Source organism: Pseudorasbora parva, chromosome 1 (assembly GCF_024679245.1).
Source record: "Pseudorasbora parva isolate DD20220531a chromosome 1, ASM2467924v1, whole genome shotgun sequence".
Lineage (NCBI taxonomy): Eukaryota > Metazoa > Chordata > Actinopteri > Cypriniformes > Gobionidae > Pseudorasbora > Pseudorasbora parva.
Window position 1 is genome coordinate 45,311,037 of NC_090172.1, and position 15,250 is coordinate 45,326,286.

Genomic DNA, 15,250 nt, shown 5'->3' on the forward strand with positions numbered 1-15,250 from the left:
AACATAAGGAAATAAAATAAAATGTAAATCTAATAGTACATTAACATGATTTGTTGTGGGTGGAGAAGCGGCGAACAGACAACGCCAGCGTCCTCTCCCCCACGTTTTAAAAAAATAAAAAAACATAAAAAAATATCATAACCAATATGTAATAGGCTATTTTCTACGGTTTTGAGGCTCTCTCCAAAACGCTGGGTTTTGATGGGCATGCCGCACTGGAGACCTGGATGTAAACGCCCACGGCTAGGATTGGATAAGATTTGCATATTTAATGAGCTTCAGTTTCTGTCATATCTATGCCCCTGTCAGTTCAGTTCACATGACAGAGGGGCTGTTTTGAAAGCGGTAACCGGAATAATTCAAGTATGTCTTTATAAAACAAACACAATTATTTATTTCTCATCCACCCACGATTGATTGGACTATTATTTTTGTATTACATGGTCTGCATGATCGTTCAATATAAGCACGAACGGCGCACACACACACATACACACACGTGTGCGCCTTTCAAATGTCAAGTCAAGAGAGAGAGAATAGCAGAACAAGACAATAATAACCAACTGCAGAACCGCAGAACCCATATACGTCACTCACAACGCTCTGAGGACAACAGCGCCATGCCACAGTCTCATGCCGGAAGTGGGCGGAGTTCACGAAAACTAAACAATCGGCACGGCGGAAGAAGAGAACACGGTAAACAGCTGTTTTGTGTTGTGGTTTTAATCTATCAAGTTTATTTGTGTTGTGTATTTGATCCATCGTTGTTGTATTAACACTTTATACAGAACGTGGCTCTATTTTTTTCTAATGTGCTCTGCTTTACGATGTCTATCGCGTCTGTTGATATGGTCTTGGTTTAAGTAACATAATTGTTTGTGATTTTATTTTTGGTTGTTGGCGCCGTATTTTTTATTTGCTTTTATCTGATACTGACCAGTGTTTTATGTGTTTTTCCCACTAATTTATTGAGGCATTACGATTTGGAGAGGACCAGCTTTACTTCATGTACATCAATGCAAGACATTCTGCAACAGTTTCTACTGCCCAGTGTTTTAAACTGACCAGATGGCACAGTACACCTTCAAATTCACTTCAAAAAGCAGCTGTCCATGGAGGTATGAAGGTTTTGAGTTATTTGTTTATACACAGTAGCAAGAAATAGTATTTATTTGTTGTCCCTTTTGAATTAGTTGGTTATAAAGTTTCAAGTGTATATATATATATAGTGCTTAAGCTAACAAAATGCAAACACTATTTCATGTGTTTGAATGTGTCCCATTAAAATTAAATTAAGTACACAACCAAGCATTATATATATCTGTTTGATTTTGTTGCAGTAAATTGACAATCAGAATGTCACACAGGATAATGGAAGCTGATCAAAAACAAGGTTAGTTTTAAAAAGCTCTAATAAAGACATAAGCTACTTATACAGATAGTGTGTTGTTATATGTCAGATTTTCCAGGAATGTTCTTCTATTCTATAATGTTCAATTGTTTTAGACTGTTCCACAACAGTTGGATGGCTCTATTGACAGTAGGATCTTCATGTCAATGGTAAGAAAAAGAAGGAAAAGGTAATTTTTTTTTTAAATACAAGCTTCCCTTCATTAGGATAAAAAACATGAGGGCTTTTCACACTTGAAATAGTAAACTCCGGATATACAGAATCTTGGGTTATCTTGCTTCATGTTTCACACTGATCATCATTTACCTGAGATGAACAATTAATCCTGGGTATTCATACACTGCCGTTCCACACTGTACTTTAATAAACCATGGGATAACATATGTGCATTATCAGGGTCACTGACAGACACTGCACTGCACACAATATGTTTTCATAAATGCTCAAGCTTTGCATGTCCTTGTATTACAAGTTTTTCCTGAATGGACATTTCAGACTATACAATAATTTAAATGGTCTCTTCTTCGCTGCAATTGCGTTTTCTGTTTGCATTTGATGTTTTTCCTCTTCAATGCTGACTTTATTATTTATATAGAGTGCACAGTGTTTCAGTGACTGTCCAAAGCACGTAAATATAAAAGTGTGAAATGTTACTTTACCCGAGGTTAAAAGTGTGTTTAGAATGACGATAAGCTCAGTGTGAGAAGCCCTATGAAGGGCTTGCCTTTGTTTCTGTATACATTTTGAACTGAAAATGGTTAATTCATTTGATTGTGACAGGGTATCATTTATGTCAGAAATTTAGACATGAGAAACTGAATTTCACAACTTTATTATACATGCTACATCCTGACTTCAACACACGATATTGTTAAAACACTTCCAACATTTCATCCTATTTGTTTGTACCCTTGTCTCATGAAGGAGCCACGGATCACAGAAGACTCTGGAACAACCAACTGTTTTCAACAGTTTAGTGGAAGAGCCCTGATTTCTGAAATGTGAAAGTGGAAGACTAGGAAAAAGCCCTTCAACTTTCACAGGCTGAATGGTTGACCGACAACTGGCCAAAGAGACAGTTGTCAATGTTTATAGAGGTCACTTTTATTTTAGATTTAATTTGTCATGTACCTGCTGTGCAATAACTTTCAACTTAGTTCAATTTATTCCCCTTGGTCTGATTGTGTATTTTTTTTAAAGCAAACCCAAGCTAGTATATGACGCCTTTGCTACTTAAGGGGATTTTTAAGGAACATTTTATAAAATTAAACAATTTCTGTGTGTTTTGGGGTTTGATTAATCTGAATCATGCATAACAGTGTAGAATTGTGTAATATATATTATCTACTATGAATAAAAGGTTTATTCTGAGATGCTTGAGTAAAAAACAAATATATTGTGTCATAAAAATAAATGTTCAAATGCTCAATCTTTGTTTTCATTTTTTGTGTGTTAAGATTTGTGTTCAGTTTATCTAATATAATATTTAAGACATAATATAAATAAAAAATAATAGCAACTTTTTACTTTAAAAACGTTACAATGTTTTTTTTATAAATACATTTTTTAACGTAAATTATTTTATTTTGTATTAATATCCAGTATTGTTTATTTTAAAACATATTTATATGATTTAACTATGAGTGAGTATATCTCTCTAGCCTATCTATCATCTCTCTATCTATCTTCAATTAGAACTTATTAATTAAATACTTGACATTATTAACATCGTTTAAACTTTGGGCTTGAAACGCTCCAAATAGAGCAATGTATGCGAAGATAAATCAGCTCCGCCCACTTCCGGCATGAGACTGTGGCGTGGCGCTGTTGTCGCCCTCAGACTGTTGTGAGTGACGTATATGGGTTCTGCGGTTCTGCAGTTAGACCTGTCTCGAACAAGAAAGGAATATTATGAGATTCATCGGCCTGCCGATGGGCTTACGTTTTGGTAGCCAGTCTGGAAAACACACAGCACCGAGATGTTGGGCTTTGCTAGTCCAGCGTGCTAAAGGTATGTTCTGTTAGACACGTACACATAAGCAAAACGGTCTATAACAATGCAATACTATTACATATAAAAACACGTTTTACTCACATAAGTGTATTGCACCATTCCTCCTGTCTTACCTAATATAGAAGAAACAGGGTTGTGAGATTTGTTTACAAACGATCCTGCAGTGAAATTAAGTGAACACTTCTGTCTTCCCCATGTGAGCTGGAACTTCATTAAAAATAAAGTTCAACCACACATTCCTAATATTAGGATCTGAAGGAAGCTTATGCAGCAACTTTGTTCTTTCACAACCAGGAATAGTTCAATATCTTGCTTTATTCTTTGGCATGTTTATTGCTGCTGGCTAGCGTGAGCCGATGAGTCGGTGGGCGGGGCTACTGAAGTACACGTGCTTATTATTCTGTTAAGGGTGTGTTTGTCAGTCGATGACGTCAAGATGCGAACTAGTGTTAATTTTGTCAGAAATTAATTTTTCTAAGATGAAAATTTTCGAGACGAAATCGAAAATTTGTTCGTCAACAACCTTTTTTTCCATGACTAAGACGAGATTGCACCAATGTCCAAAAACACTGATTAAGACTAAATTAACAAACCTTATTGTTCATGAAAAAGGATAAGACTAAAATGTTTTGCTTAAAATAAAACCTAAGATAAAATCTCTCTTCATTTTCATCTAAAATCATCTCTACTTTTTCATCACGAGACCAGAGATGTTATGTACGGTGGCCCAGTAGTGCAGCCATACTAAATTAAACCACAACACAACGGAAACAAGGCACAACAAAACACAACGTAAACAAGGCACAACACAACGCAACGAAAACAAGGCACAACAAAACACAACGTAAACAAGGCACAACACAACGTAAACAAGGCACAACACAACACAACGAAAACAAGGCACAACACAACACAACGAAAACAAGGCACAACACAACGTAAACAAGGCACAACACAACACAACGTAAACAAGGCACAACACAACACAACGTAAACAAGGCACAACACAACACAACGAAAACAAGGCACAACACAACACAACGAAAACAAGGCACAACACAACACAACGAAAACAAGGCACAACACAACACAACGTAAACAAGGCACAACACAACACAACGAAAACAAGGCACAACACAACACAACGAAAACAAGGCACAACACAACACAACGTAAACAAGGCACAACACAACACAACGTAAACAAGGCACAACACAACACAACGAAAACAAGGCACAACACAACACAACGAAAACAAGGCACAACACAGCACAACGTAAACAAGGCACAACACAACACAACGAAAACAAGGCACAACACAACACAACGTAAACAAGGCACAACACAACGTAAACAAGGCACAACACAATGGAAACAAGGCACAACACAATGGAAACAAGGCACAACACAACGAAAACAAGGCACAACACAACGAAAACAAGGCACAACACAACACAACGTAAACAAGGCACAACACAACACAACGTAAACAAGGCACAACACAACGGAAACAAGGCACAACACAACACAACGAAAACAAGGCACAACACAACACAACGTAAACAAGGCACAACACAACGTAAACAAGGCACAACACAAAGTAAACAAGGCACAACACAACACAACGGAAACAAGGCACAACACAACGGAAACAAGGCACAACACAATGGAAACAAGGCACAACACAACGAAAACAAGGCACAACACAACGAAAACAAGGCACAACACAACACAACGTAAACAAGGCACAACACAACGAAAACAAGGCACAACACAACGAAAACAAGGCACAACACAACGAAAACAAGGCACAACACAACACAACGGAAACAAGGCACAACACAACGGAAACAAGGCACAACACAACACAACGGAAACAAGGCACAACACAACGGAAACAAGGCACAACACAACACAACGAAAACAAGGCACAACACAACACAACGTAAACAAGGCACAACACAACGTAAACAAGGCACAACACAAAGTAAACAAGGCACAACACAACACAACGTAAACAAGGCACAACACAACACAACGAAAACAAGGCACAACACAACACAACGAAAACAAGGCACAACACAGCACAACGTAAACAAGGCACAACACAACACAACGAAAACAAGGCACAACACAACACAACGTAAACAAGGCACAACACAACGTAAACAAGGCACAACACAATGGAAACAAGGCACAACACAATGGAAACAAGGCACAACACAACGAAAACAAGGCACAACACAACGAAAACAAGGCACAACACAACACAACGTAAACAAGGCACAACACAACACAACGTAAACAAGGCACAACACAACGGAAACAAGGCACAACACAACACAACGAAAACAAGGCACAACACAACACAACGTAAACAAGGCACAACACAACGTAAACAAGGCACAACACAAAGTAAACAAGGCACAACACAACACAACGGAAACAAGGCACAACACAACGGAAACAAGGCACAACACAATGGAAACAAGGCACAACACAACGAAAACAAGGCACAACACAACGAAAACAAGGCACAACACAACACAACGTAAACAAGGCACAACACAACGAAAACAAGGCACAACACAACGAAAACAAGGCACAACACAACGAAAACAAGGCACAACACAACACAACGGAAACAAGGCACAACACAACGGAAACAAGGCACAACACAACACAACGGAAACAAGGCACAACACAACGTAAACAAGGCACAACACAACACAACGAAAACAAGGCACAACACAACACAACGTAAACAAGGCACAACACAACGTAAACAAGGCACAACACAAAGTAAACAAGGCACAACACAACACAACGGAAACAAGGCACAACACAACGGAAACAAGGCACAACACAATGGAAACAAGGCACAACACAACGAAAACAAGGCACAACACAACGAAAACAAGGCACAACACAACACAACGTAAACAAGGCACAACACAACGAAAACAAGGCACAACACAACGAAAACAAGGCACAACACAACACAACGGAAACAAGGCACAACACAACACAACGAAAACAAGCCACAACACAACACAACGGAAACAAGGCACAACACAACGGAAACAAGGCACAACACAACGGAAACAAGGCACAACACAACGGAAACAAGGCACAACACAACACAACGGAAACAAGGCACAACACAACGGAAACAAGGCACAACACAACACAACGAAAACAAGGCACAACACAACGGAAACAAGGCACAACACAACACAACGAAAACAAGGCACAACACAACGGAAACAAGGCACAACACAACACAACGAAAACAAGGCACAACACAACGAAAACAAGGCACAACACAACGGAAACAAGGCACAACACAACGAAAACAAGGCACAACACAACGGAAACAAGGCACAACACAACGGAAACAAGGCACAACACAACGAAAACAAGGCACAACACAACGTAAACAAGGCACAACACAACACAACGTAAACAAGGCACAACACAACACAACGTAAACAAGGCACAACACAACAAAAACAAGGCACAACACAACGGAAACAAGGCACAACACAACGAAAACAAGGCACAACACAACACAACGAAAACAAGGCACAACACAACGGAAACAAGGCACAACACAACGAAAACAAGGCACAACACAACGTAAACAAGGCACAACACAACGGAAACAAGGCACAACACAACACAACGAAAACAAGACACAACACAACGTAAACAAGGCACAACACAACGTAAACAAGGCACAACACAACGGAAACAAGGCACAACACAACGGAAACAAGGCACAACACAACACAACGAAAACAAGGCACAACACAACACAACGAAAACAAGGCACAACACAACGGAAACAAGGCACAACACAACACAACGAAAACAAGGCACAACACAACACAACGAAAACAAGGCACAACACAACGGAAACAAGGCACAACACAACGGAAACAAGGCACAACACAACACAACGGAAACGTACATTTTTACATGTCTGTTTTTAAATGTTAAAAGTAATTATAATTAATACTAAATATATGTTTCAACTGCATGGTGGAATTGGCAGACGTTCTCTTGGGCATCAAGCGCCATAACACCGTGTAAAAGCTGTTTTGAGTATAAATACGCTGCTATAATGCTTGTAGGTGATAATGAATTGATATTTCATGTCGATATACAATGGTTACACACTTCAAACTGTTTGTAGTGTTTATATCTTTGTAAGACATTTTTTAAGGCCAATCTATAGAGCAATGGCAAGGGAAACTAACTTTATTGCACTCCGAGAGCCCCCTCATGGTCGGGAGCATTTCCGTTGTGTTGTGGCTATTTCATTGTGTTGTGGCTCGTGTCCGTTGTGTTGTGGCGATTACATTGTGTTGGGGCAATTTCATTGTGTTGTAGCGATTTCGTTGTGTTGTGGCTATTTCATTGTGTTGTCGGGCCAGTGTCTCTTCAAAAAAACAGAAAGAGACAATGCATAATATTACAAAAATAAATTAGCGTAAATGTATATAAAACAATATAAAAACGAGTGGTTTTTATACTTCTTAATGTAAAGTAACACTGTCCAACAGCGACACCCGTAGGTGAAGTTACAGCGGGTTTCCTGAGCCCATAAAATTAACAGACCTGCAAAGTTACGCTATGATTGGATGTTGGAGAACATAGCGTGGCAATGGGACATAATGGCATGCCACAATCGATCTATGTTCTATCACATGTAAAACGGGAACATGAACGGAGCACTCTAAAAGCAACTCATGTAAACACCTTAATCAGAATATTGTCTTATTTAGAATAAGGTCAATAATTAGATTGCTGCTGTCCATGTAAACATTGTCATTGTAACGTTCTAAATATCTTTACTGTCACTTTTTGTGCTAATTTAATGTCTTTGAGAATTAAAAGTCTAAATTTCCCGATTTCCTCCTTATTGACAGCCTACATTAATAATAATAGCTTTGATTAATGATGAAATCGTGACTGTTTGGATTGTTTTTCCTGCCGTCAAGCCACAGGTGTTCACTGAATGACCCATCTGGTTCGCGATAACAGATACAAACTTATTGTAATCTACTTTTACAATAAGCATAATAATTACAACAACAACAAAAAAAAAAAAAATTAATAGAGAGAGGACGCAGTGTTCAGAATGAACAGTCAAGCAAAACACACACCGCCCATAGCAACGCGTTATGGCAACGACATTTCAGAAGGACACGTAAAAGACAAACGGGACTTTTCTGCCATTTGTTACTGTTTTGTATATTAATAATAATTCCAATGCTGTTTTATTGGCCACAATATTATCGATGATTGTTGAGAAGGGCACTTTTGATTAATTTTCAAAAAGGGCAGAGGCTCGAACCCACAACGCCTCCCCTCTGCACTTCCCTGTTGTGCGTAACGTTATGTGTCCTGTCACAAAATGCGGCGAAATCTCCGACACAACCTTAATAGTTAGATTAAGGTGTGTACATGTCTGTAAGGCTCTCCAATGATGCAACTAAAATAGGCATACTCCGCATGTCTTAATCCGATTTATGTTTAGTTACATTATGATTTAATCAGATTAAGGTAATTAGAAATCACTGTCTACATGGTAGCCTCTTAATCAGAGTATTGTCTTAATCAGATTAATATCGGAGTATTGTTGTCCATGTAAACGTAGTCACTGATTTTCTATTCATCAAACAATCCTGGGTGAAAAAATCTATTACGGTTTACACAAAAGTAACAATATGGGTGTGGAAATTGCTTGAATGGCGGATTCATTATTCTTAATGAAATACACAACAACAAAATATTACTATGACAATGTCATTCATCATGTCAGCCACATGATAAATTAAATATGGCTCCTGCTGCGACTCTTTCGTCTCGCGAAGAATTATTTTTTTTTTTTTTTATTGTAGTGTCTGTTCTATAACTGAACTAAATTATTGTATTACTATAAAAAAAATATCTAAACAACGGTGGGAGAGTTATGTAAAAGGTATGCAGCTGGACCCCATGTAACACCAGAAACAGACTATCGCAGAAAGCCTAGTAGGCAAACGCAAAAAACAACAACAAAAAACGCACCATGGAAGGGTTTGCACTACAGATATTGTCTTATTTACAACATGGAAATCTTTAGCTGCCACGCTGAACACAGCAGAAAAGTAGGAGTCCCACAGATGAGCTCCGGAAGGATAAAAGGAGGAGTTATGACAGTGAATGGGGAGGGAGAGAAGACCAGGCCTGGACCATGTTGTTGTTTTGTTTTAATTTATGTGGCAGTCATCTGTGGCAGACGCTTTAAGCCAAAAGTATACTTAATTTTTTATGCGTATGCGAGCGCATGCGCACATTCGAATGCACAGCTTTGCAAAGTATTTTTTTTTACTTGTATACATTTAACCCCATACTGCAAAAATCAAGCGGTGTGCGTTTAGTAAACATATACTCTTCTGACGAAATATATGACGAAATTTACGTCACATGCACTGTACATTGACACTCACATAAGCTTTAAAAAAGTACCCTTTAGCCTTTACTTTTGTTCAGTTGTTTATATTTTTTATTAAGTTACATTTATTGTTCACTGGTTCCCGCCTCCTTCTTCCCTTAACTTGAATTTTATTACTATATATATACACTCATCTAAAGGATTATAGGAACACCATACTAATTCTGTGTTTGACCCCCTTTCACCTTCACAACTGCCTTAATTCTACGTGGCATTGATTCAACAAGGTGCTGAAAGCATTCTTTAGAAATGTTGGCCCATATCGATAGGATAGCATCTTGCAGTTGATGGAGATTTGTGGGATGCACATCCAGGGCACGAAGCTCCCGTTCCACCACATCCCAAAGATGCTCTATTGGGCTGAGATCTGGTGACTGTGAGGGGCCATTTTAGTACAGTGAACTCATTGCCATGGTGCATTATCCTGCTGAAAGTAGTCATAAGAGGATGGGTACATGGTGATCATAAAGGGATGGACATGGTCAGAAACAATGCTCTGGTAGGCCGTGGCAGTTAAATGATGCCCAATTGGCACTAAGGTGTGCCAAGAAAACATCCCCCACACCATTACACCACCACCACCAGCCTGCACAGTGGTTTGAGTATTATTAGGTCAGTGGCTGCAAACATACACCATTCACACACACACACACACACACACTTTCTCTCTTTCACGCGCACCCTTCTCTCTCCCTCTGGTTGTTTCGGTTGAAAGGAATAGCTACTGTTCTCTGCTTTTCAACAAATCATTTGCATGCATTTTTTCTTTATTTTTTGTATCTGAAGCTATAGCAGCAACATTGAAAGCTCCAGTGTCTGTGTTTAACACGAAAGCTTGTTTGATCGCGGCCGGCTTGCGGTGCAAACAGTCGTGCCGTGTACCAGCAGATTTGATGCGATGATCAAATTAAATGACTCATAGCATCTGCAATATCTCCGACCTCCCGAGTGTCCGAATTCGCACAGTGTACGTCCGCCTTAACCTGAGCAGATGAAATACACTGATGTGAAATACTCAGACCGGCCCGTCTGGCACCAACAACCATGCCACACTCAAAATGGCTTAAATCACCTTTCTTTCCCATTCTGACATTCAGTTTGGAGTTCAGGAGATTGTCTTGACCAGCACCACACCCCTAAATGCATTGAAGCAACTGCCATGTGATTGGTTGATTAAATAATTGGATTAATGAGAAATTGAACAGGTGTTCCTAATAATCCTTTAGGTGAGTGTGTGTAATCTGTATATATATATATATATATATAAAAACAGGCTGTCATGTCTGTTATCTCTTCATATACATCTGAAGGACCACTACTCAATTTTACAAAAAGCCTCACATTTTATATTGAATGAAAATATAAGTACCATGGTTCCACATTAAACAAAACATGTTAGTACCCGTATGTCATTAAGGATATCAGTAGATATCTTCTCATTTAAGCAAGGACAAAGATCGCATGATGCTCTACTTCCAAATCAATTGTCTGCTAGCTTTAGGCTTTCCCTTAGGCAATCTGATCAGGTCTTGCTATAATATATCACTGTTAGCCCATCACACCTCAGTGTGTACAAACCTGTGCTGCTCCAGCAGAAAAATCTACACAGGAATGGGGTGGCATTACTAAAACAAAGAGAAGCGTGTTTACAAGTACAAAAACAAGCACATTACATTCAAACAATGCCACATCAGCCTCAATCCCCCTGTCAAGCTCCCTCTCCCCAGCACATGCCCCTGGGGGATCCCAGACCTTCCTTCATGTTCAAAGATTATCAGTTAATCCAAAATGTGCCTGAAACACAACAGCAAAAAAAAAAAAAAAAAAAAAGCGTGAACGGGCCAAGAATCGGAGGGGGGCTCATGTGGAGGCGCAGGGTGTTTGGACTTTATTTATTTGTTGGCTTTCATATTAATCCATTGGAACAACACATAATTTTTTTCTTTTCTTCTTTTTTGGGGTGTGTGTGTGTGGGGGTGGGGGGGGGGGGGCATGTGTAAACGTTTCAGAGCCATTAAACGGGAGATGAAAGTTTCAATGGATAGCATGCGAGAGTATTAATTGTAAAGGCCATTATTTGGTGTCCATGAGGCTGAATCAGCTTACCCACTCCATTCCCCCATTTGCATACAAAATGCTTTATTTTGGCAATCAATGAAAGTGCTCCACTGTATGTGTGGCTTATCACATGCTTGCAGGGAATGGATTCCTTCGCCATCTCGTTAAATTCTGTTGATGCAGAACAATTTGAAACATGGCACAGGCTGCAATGACATTTAAAGATGCCTCGGCTTAATTATATTTTGCAAACATTTGGGTTGTTTGTCCTCGGGGATAAAGTGTCTCCACTACAAAGTTAACTTGTTAATAATTGCGTGAAGAAGCGCTCTCTCCTTCTTTCTCTCTCCCTCTCTCTCTTTTTTATCCGTTATTTCGTTTCCTCTTTTTTTGTGGAGCACTAATCATTATCACCTATTAAAGCTGGTTAAGGCCATTCGAGGTGCCTGCCGTACACACGAGGAACACATCGATGATTTTCTGTTCTGTCACTTTCCAAATAAGGGCTCAGATGACTGGGATCCATCAGGGGCATGACTGAAGCAAATAATAAACTAAATCAGCACTCCTGAGGTGTGTGACAGCTGAACCGCACCATGTACTAGAGCTGCCCGATTAATCATTAAAAGATTGCAATCTCGATTCAACCACGCAAGTGATTTTATTCCTAAATGACAATGATTCAGCTATGTCTGTTAAACATTTCACAAGTACGATCACAGCGAACATTCAAATCTGCGTTACGCTGCCGCTGACACAGAGAGAGCAATCGTCACGTATGAAACAGCTTCACAAATAGGCCTGTCGATATAATCAATACATATCGATATAATTGCACAATGTACATGACCTCAATATTTTTTTGTGATGCAATATATCGCTCATTATGTTTACATGATAACCAACATTTTTCTTGATTGTGCTGTCATCTTGTATGTTTACAGAGAGCGGTTATCGACAGGTGAAAAAAGGCACCATTTGAGGCGTTATAGTGTTTCCTGAAAACTACTGACCGTTTGGAAGAATAAGCCCAAATGGACTCGATTTCAAAGCCGCGATCCCCTGTTCCGGTGTGCATACAAACAATGGTTAAAGCCGTTTCACAAAGGAAATGTTTATTTACTATTTATTCTTTTTTTTTTTTTTTTTTATTCAGGATGATATATTTTTTACTTTTAATTTCCATGAACTAAAGAATTAAAAGGTTGTAATTTGAAAGTGTGTAGTTCTACTTGCATTATTATGCTGTTATATTAGGATTATATATTCAGTAGCATAAGATAATTTTAAAATGACAATAACATTGTTTATTGCAAGTATTTCTGGGAGATATATCGCAAAAAAAAGTACTTTTGTCACTTCAAAAAAAGATTGCATCATTACATCTTGTACCAGTAGGTGGCGACAAGTGACTATTAAAAAATGTAATTGTCATTAAAGCTGCTGTCCGTAACTTTTTTTGTGTTCAAGATTTACAAAAATTATATAATAAGAATGTAAAACATGAATCCATTTTCCAAACCGTGCTTTTGTCTTACCCTGAATCATTATGATACACTTATAATAAGTGTTTATATTGGGACTATTTCAGGCCAGACTGGTAGGTACTGCTGCGGAGGTGCATGGTCCTTGCATGATCTGCCATAGACATAAACAGAGAGAAGAGGCTCCAATGTTCTTTCGCAATATGCATGCAGTTCTGTTTATTAACCACTAGAGCGCAAAAAGTTGCGGACTGCAGCTTTAAATCATTATAACATATAAACAAGTGAAGTCTTTAAGTGAGTAAACTGAATTATTCATTCAAAGCGATTTAATTCAAATGAATTAAATATATATATTTTAAGACTGCAGCTATTATTTCATATCCAGAGGATACTTGAGTATACTAGAATATACTAGAGGATCTGATAAAATATTAAAAATTTATCAGATCCTCTAGTAAATTACGTTATTTCCTTTAGATGTCTATACATAATTACGGAAGATTCACAATCAAAACTTTTTTGACTCAGTTTTATTTTAAATGAATATGCTTGTTTAGTATGTGAATCATACACTTGTCTGATTGATGCAGAAATTCACTTTCTATGTACATTGTAAACTTTTAATGCCAAAGCAATCATGTCCTGTTCTATTTAACAACTAAACATCAAACAGTATGCATGAAGGAATAGAGCTTTTACATCAGAAAGCCATAAAGTGAGTAGCTTATATAAAACCATTATGTACAAGACAAAGAAACGTACGTTGTGTATTTGATTTACATTGCACATTAAAACTGCCTCTGGTTGCTCAGTCAGAAAAGAAGGACATTCTCAGCACAGAGCTTGAGCAACAAAGATTCACTATCCTCTCATTTGTTTGGGATGTTTGTGTTTAAAGCAGATATATCTCACAAACATTCAGCCAAAAATGAAAATGTGAAATTGTCAATCGCAACCTTCAATGACAGTCCATATACTAACCTTTCATACTGTCTGTATTATTATTAGAAAAAGGAATTAAAATGAAATATTAAAAATATAAGTAGGCCTAATAATATTTATTAGTGGATGGACTATTCCCCTTATGGGTTGTAAAAACATTTGGTAACAACATAAATTCATTAGGTTTGCCGTTTTGTGTCAATAAAGAAAACAGCACCAGTTGTTGTAACATGTAAACATTGTAACAGTGCAGTGTGGTACAACAAAACTGATACTGTTTTTATTGACACAGATTTCACTATTCAATATTAATTCGTTGTGATTAAGTACAGTAGGCCTACACTAAAAAATTTCAAGGGAAAAAAAAATCTCTCCCAAGTCCCAAGTATGATGTAAACTATACAGGGAACAGCTGGCATTAAAAAAGGACAATGTTAATGACTATTTTTTTAAAAATATAAAAGTAGCCTACAATATAATGAATAGCCTATGTAATGTAGAGCTTTTTTTTTTTAATGCTCCCCTAACATGCTATGTTGGCTTCCCTAAATACAACGGTAAGTGACATGCTTGTCAGTAGTTGTTTTATACTTACTATTTTCCGCGGTTCAAACTTTTGACTGAGACATAGACGTTGGCCTATATAGACACGAGACATAGCTACATTTCAGTAAGTTGTATGCTACTGTTACTTTCATACCTTCAGGTGTTGATTCATGTTTGTAGCTGTAACTAACGTAATGTTAGTAAAGAGAAAGAGTCAAAGAGATGATCCGTTGACGTGCCGCTTGAACTGAGGCGTGAGATCTGAGACTGTAAATTTTGAAATCTGA

At 38.1% G+C, this 15,250-nt stretch overlaps 2 long non-coding RNA genes across 4 annotated transcripts in view; one reads left to right on the forward strand and one right to left on the reverse strand.

Moving 5' to 3' along the window:
* Positions 1–15,250, reverse strand: part of LOC137084762 (uncharacterized) — a 138,595-nt gene extending 123,345 nt beyond the window's left edge. For all 3 annotated transcript variants that reach the window (XR_010906795.1, XR_010906794.1, XR_010906796.1), the window contains exon 1: positions 15,118–15,250. This is a non-coding gene — a long non-coding RNA (uncharacterized lncRNA). The remainder of the gene's footprint in view (positions 1–15,117) is intronic.
* Positions 557–2,840, forward strand: LOC137084760 (uncharacterized). The gene is made up of 4 exons (XR_010906793.1): positions 557–1,118; positions 1,341–1,393; positions 1,507–1,560; positions 2,336–2,840. It is a non-coding gene; the product is annotated as an uncharacterized lncRNA (long non-coding RNA).